General features: G+C 46.1%; 1 protein-coding gene across 9 annotated transcripts in view; it reads right to left on the bottom strand.

Annotated features, from left to right (window-relative positions):
- Ppp2r5c (protein phosphatase 2 regulatory subunit B'gamma) overlaps nt 1-6,021 on the bottom strand; it is a 131,615-nt gene that overhangs the window by 79,775 nt on the left and 45,819 nt on the right. The window lies entirely within an intron of this gene.

Raw genomic sequence — 6,021 nt, 5'->3', positions numbered from 1 at the left:
TTTTTTTTTTTTTTTTTTTTTTTTGGATTTTTTTGAGACAGGATTTCTCTGTGTAGCTTTAGAGCCTATTCTGGAACTCGCTTTTGTAGACCAAGCTGGCCTTGAACTCACAGAGATCTGCTTGCCTCTGCTGGGATTAAAGGTGTACACCACCACTGCCTGGCAACATCAAATTCTACTAAATATCACAATACTAAAAATTAAAACAGTAAGATTTAGGCTTACAAGTGAGATCTCACTTAGTTCAAATACTACCTAATTTAACAGGCAAAAGATGAAAATAATCTGGAGGACAAACAGAATGTAAACTTCCTAATTACCCAACCAGCATCAGCTAGGTCCAGCGGCACAGACACGTGGGAGGCTGAAAAAGGAGGGTTTAAGCCCAGGAGCTTGAGACTAGCCTGGACAACAACCCCATCTCAAGTAAAGGAAAAACAATAACAACATCAATATAAAAAAGGAATCCAACCCCAGAGCTCTAGTGAGACTCCGGGAAGCCATAGCTAAAACAGACAGCAACATTTACATTCAAAACCCAAATGGGAGACGGCACTGTCTGGGGTGGTCACAATCAGCATCATCAACTCCTAAACCGACTGTTAATGCTAATGCTCCACTTCAAAACAGTTAAAAAGGTAAGTGTGCGTTCTTAGTTTGGGTTTGACAGCACAGAACTAAGGAGGCTGGATCAGGGATTAATGTGTACTTGACACAGGCCATGGAGATGGCACCTGGGATCACGCAGCAGATAATTTTGTACACCCGCACAGGGTACTGAAGATGCTGCTTTAGGGTGCACACGGCAAGAGATGAAAAGGCTTGAGAAGTGAGAGGCAGACCTCAACTGAGCTTCAAGAAGAGCAAACACACAGGTGCCCCAGCTGTAGCTGTGGTTAACTGCTGGGTTCCAGAAAGTAACGCAGGTGTTCCACAAAAGGGGTCACCATGGCCACCACTGACACGTGGGGAGTCTTACAACAGTCCAGGCACCAGTTAGGGCAATTGAGATACAGTTACGTGTTTATCCCTCACAGACACTGGAGAGGTGAATCAGATTATTATTCCTATTTCGAGGCACAGAAGGGGTCGCATGTGTCTAGCATAACCAGTGTTTTGGTGGCCCCAACCCCACCTTTATCCTTACCCTGAAGCTCAAAGGGAACCTTGGCCAATAAGAATGCTGTCAGTATCAAACCAAGTATACACCCCAAAATACCACACAGGGAGCAGTGCGGCCACTGTTGAGTCAGCAACCAAGGAGTAAAACAGCTAACAGACCAGATGGCTGCTGGCCACTTTGGGAGAGATTTCTTCATACACGCCCTAAAGCACAGCTTTTCTAAGGTACTTCTTTCAAACATTATAGAAAGAGTGAAAGGATCCTGGGTGTTTCTGTCCCTAGACCCCACTTTGTAACAGCATGCCACCTGAGACTTACTGTCCCCTTGACTCTCTGGGTAAGCTGCAGAGATCCTGACAGGGGAGTCTGCACTCCACCCACGGCAGTAACTTACAACATCCTACCTTTATTGTACTCAGAGTACCGAGGAGAGCCCACAGCACCAGGTTCTCCAACTGCCCCAAACCACAGCTACAGGCTTCACCTACAGGCATCTGTCACAATATAGCCTCAGGCTGGCCTTCAACTCAATAAGCATCCTACACTAGTCTTGAATTTTTGATCTTTTAACATCAGTATGTCCACCGCCAGAAGGACAAGTGAACACCACTCCACAGCTTGGTTTTGTAGTTATCTTAGTAACATTTTAAATACATGTATATGTATGTCAGAGGTCAGAGGGCAATTTTCAGGACTCAGTTCTCTCCTTCCACCATGTAAGTCCCTGAAATGGAACTCAGATCATCAGGCTTGGAGTTCTTCCTGCTGAGCCACCAGACCCTCGGTTTGTATTTTTCCAAACAGAAAGCTGATCTAGATTTACTCGTAGCATTTAACCATTACACTTTAGCCTGCATTCTTAAACCAGGATTTTTTGGCTTATGAATAATTCAAGGCCCTAAAATAAAACCAGGCCTCTATGTGCTCGTAGAGTGTTGTGGCCTTGCTTGCTTTGGGTAGTGTCTTTTAAAGACTAAAAAGGCTTTAAAATTTTTTAAAAATTGCATTAAAAATTCTTAGTGTGTAGTGTGTGTGTGTGTGTGTGTGTGTGTGTGTGTGTGTGTGTACATGTGCGGGATGTTCCCCTCACCTTACAATTCTGTGACAGGAGTTGTGCTGAGCTCTAACTCTTAGACTCTCTGCATTTCTGTGGTCCTGCAGAAGGTATTCCCTTCTCTCCAGGAAAAAAAATGGAAATCATGATGTCTTCCAGTGGAAGGATTTGAAAGGAAAAGTGGACAGATGGACGTGGCCGTGGCTGTGGCACTAACAAGCACAGTCAGTGCAATTTCTGCCTCTGAAGTGGGAGCCACAGACCAGGCCTCCAGGCTGGGTGACACTGAGGGTCAGACACAGCAGGGGACCTGAGTGACACAGTACTGTAGGGCAAACACACAGTAAAGCCTGCGTGGGGTGAGGAAGCAGAAGCTGGTGCACTCTGGCTGTGCCTCTGGTTTGCCACTGGCTCACCCCTCTCTCCCAGGACACTTACCCAGGTTCTCTGGAGCCACGGCTGTCCTTAAGCTCACTATGTGCTCTGAACTTCTGATATCCCTGTTTCCACCTCAGGAGTGCTGTTCACCATACTTGACTTCCTGAGGTGCTGGGGACTGAACCCCGGCCTTCACGGACGATAGGCAACCACTCTTTCCACCGAGCAACACTCCTAGTTTCCTCTCTCACACTTCTACATGACTAACATATCTCAGTGAAGGAATTCAGGAATCCCACAGTAGGCCTCCTCTCCAAAGGCAGAAGCAATCTCTGGAAAGGTGTGCAGCCTTCACAGTCACCCTCCCCCAGGAGGTCACCCTTCACACCAACAGTGACACAGCAGACAATTTGAACCGCAGCGCAGCGCAGGGAATGCACTCCTGCACCCTGCCCAGAGCCGAGTCACTCCGAGGGTGGGTGACAGGCAGCAACCCAAACACTGTTCAGAGAAGGAATCCGTACTCTTTCAAGAGTCTTGTTCCGGCAGTTTCCCTACCTTGTTTTAAGACTATAGGTAATTCAGCTAGGTGTGGTGATGCACGTCTTTAATCCTAACACTTGGAAGACAGGCAGGTGGATCTCTGTGAGTTCAAGACCAGTTTGGTCTACCAAGAGAGCTAAGGTTACACAGAAAAACCCTGTCATGGAAACAGCCCCTCCCCCCCCAAAAAAGTGTGTAACAGTAGACCCCATTCTCAGCCCACCAGCACTTGCTCACATGATGCATGCCCTGAGTGTGTCCTGAATTAGTCACCTCCCCATGTCGCACAGTCGCCCTTACTCAGCACATCAACACATTGTCGTGCTAGGAAATGGAGGGTGAGGGCCGACTTCTTCACCTGCTTCCTGCGGGGTTTCTTCCCCAGTTCTTAGAGACAAAGTAAACATCAACCAACCCGTGAGCCAGCAAGACCTTGTGAGAGAGCAGCATTCCCAGGAGAAAGAGCTGCACACTCTCCAGTTCCTGCCAGGCCCCCACTGCCACTGCCACCCCGGGTTCACTGGAGACTGCTCAGCACAAGGTGACAGGGTGGGGCAGCAAAGGTTCTAGTCTGCTGCCTGGCTTCCTTCTCTGGTCACTGACATCTTCCTGGCTGAGCTGTCCCTGCCTGGAACCTGGCCCTGAGGTGGGTGAGCTGAGCTCTCAGGCCAGCCGTGGAGGGCAAGAGAGGCAAGACTGCAGACCTCAGGAATCATGTCCTACTAGTCTTCACAGGCAACTCAGACATGCTGCAGTAGTCTAGAACAGACCAGCAGCTTGGTATCCATGAGCAAATCCAGCCTGCTATCTGCTGTGTAAATAAAGATTTGTTGGACAACAGACAACTTTCTTCTGTGGCTGCTTTTGCTCAGGGTCAAAAATATTTACAGTCTGGACTTTACTTGAGAAAGTGCCAATTCCAGACTAGACCTTTGCTGTTCCATTCGACAACCCCTGGCTGACACTTATCTAAAAGAATTTGATTTATCAGCTGTACATTTTAAGTGCTTGATGGTCACATGTGGCCACAGGCTAGTATAGTGGACGTCAATAGAGTGCATTCCCAGCACAGCAGGCTATTCTCTTCGACAGTGCTGCAAGCGCAGAATCTAAGTCATCAAGCTAAATTTACAACCATGTCCTCTTCCCTTAGAGGCAGCTAGGGCTGTGCCGGGTTAAACTACATCCCTTTCACACTTGAATTTTCAGGAATGGCAAATCTGACACATTAACCACTACCAGTATCAGTAGCTGCCAAACTACCTGAGATGGCAATCGGGTAAACAGCAGTGTTCCTTATTTACTTGACTGCCCCCACGCCAGTGCAACTGCATGTTCCAAGTTAGGATCAGCCTGGAACACGGTATTTACAATCATGAGGCATGTAAAATGAATAAGAAATGAACACTGGGCGGGGCCAGCCTGGTCTACAGAGCTAGTTCCAGGACAGGCTCCAAAGCTACAGAGAAACCCTGTCTCGAAAAACCAAAAAAAAAGAAAAAGAAAAAAGAAAAAAAAGAAATGAACACTGGGTGTACAACTGTCATGCAAAAAAGGGCCACTGAATTGAACAGACAACAAGAGCACCCAGAGTAAACTGTAACCCTCTTGCAAGATAGTCTATTACAGCTACCATTGGTTCGTGAAAGTATTTTTAAAGATTGCAAACAAAACAGCCTCCTGGATTTGGACTCTAGTTCTACTATCTAAGGGCTATGCGATCTTTGGCAAATTGTATTCCCTTCCTTTCAGGTGAAAGACCCCTCTACCTCAAAGGGCCTGTCCTTCCTTCCCAGTACCCCACAGCTGCCTGCCCAGGAGGCATTTCTTTCTGTCCTTCCTCCGACCTCGTCATTTTAAATGATCTTCAGCACTGGGCTCACAGTAGTGCTTACAGCAAGTTTAAGACAAGTTAAGGTGTTTACTTTAAGAAGTTTTTTTTATGAGGAAATCAAGTGTTCTTTGAGATTTAAAATTAGAAGCTAGCCCACCTGTTTGCATTACAAGCAAGTTTTGATTGCTACAGGTTACCTTTTCTTAAACCTTCAAGTCCCCCTGGGTACTTCACTACCTTCCTCAACAATTAGATATTAAACCAAGAGGGGACAACTCCAAGAGAGGCACAGTAAAGTCTGCAACTAACAACAGGACCCTCACAAGTTAAAGATTCTATTTATAAAATATAAAACCAAATGACGCTATTTTAGAACAAATTCATAAGCCAAAGAAGAACTAGAGTATCAGTGCCTAATAAAAACCAGAAGCCTCACCAACCAAATTTGTTGGGGTTGGAGAGATGGTGGCTCAGTTTTCCCAGCACCTGTATGGTGGTTCATAACCATCCATAACTCTAGTTCTAGAGAATCTGACCCCTGGGGGTACCAGGCATGCATGATGCACATACACTGATGCAGGCAAAACACACATACATATAAAATTAAAAAACCAACAACTGTTACCTTAAATGTGTTAATATTGGCCTTCTACACATAACCAGTCGCCTTACTGCTAACTAGCCAATGGTTAAAAATCAAAATACGAATAGCCACCTGAGTCCTGCAGCTAAGGCACCTTCTGTTCTCTGTAGTCACCCTCTGCTTCTTCCTGGCCGTCTTACATTTAGTCATTGTAGAAGCCAATTGCTACAGCATCTCAAGGTAGGGGGAGGGTAGAGAAAAAGCTACATATTTGTTTCCCACAGTCTGGGCATTCCTGTGACCTATATACACACGGAAAACTTGTTGCCCTTTCAAATCTTAAGGAAGCCTTTGTAAATGCAAAACATTTCCTAAGGCTGCACTAAAGCTAACAGCTAACATTTAAAATCAGAAGACCAGCAGATCTTAGGATTTCAAGCAGAAGCATATTTCCCTTCCGGCTGCAGGACTAGAGTGCACATCCTCCAAAAGGAGTTCTCTTCTGA

Source organism: Alexandromys fortis, unplaced genomic scaffold (assembly GCF_014885135.2).
Source record: "Alexandromys fortis isolate MF-2015 unplaced genomic scaffold, M_Fortis_MF-2015_v1.1 scaffold_91, whole genome shotgun sequence".
Classification (NCBI taxonomy): domain Eukaryota; kingdom Metazoa; phylum Chordata; class Mammalia; order Rodentia; family Cricetidae; genus Alexandromys; species Alexandromys fortis.
This window is presented reverse-complemented; position numbering and strand designations above follow the sequence as displayed.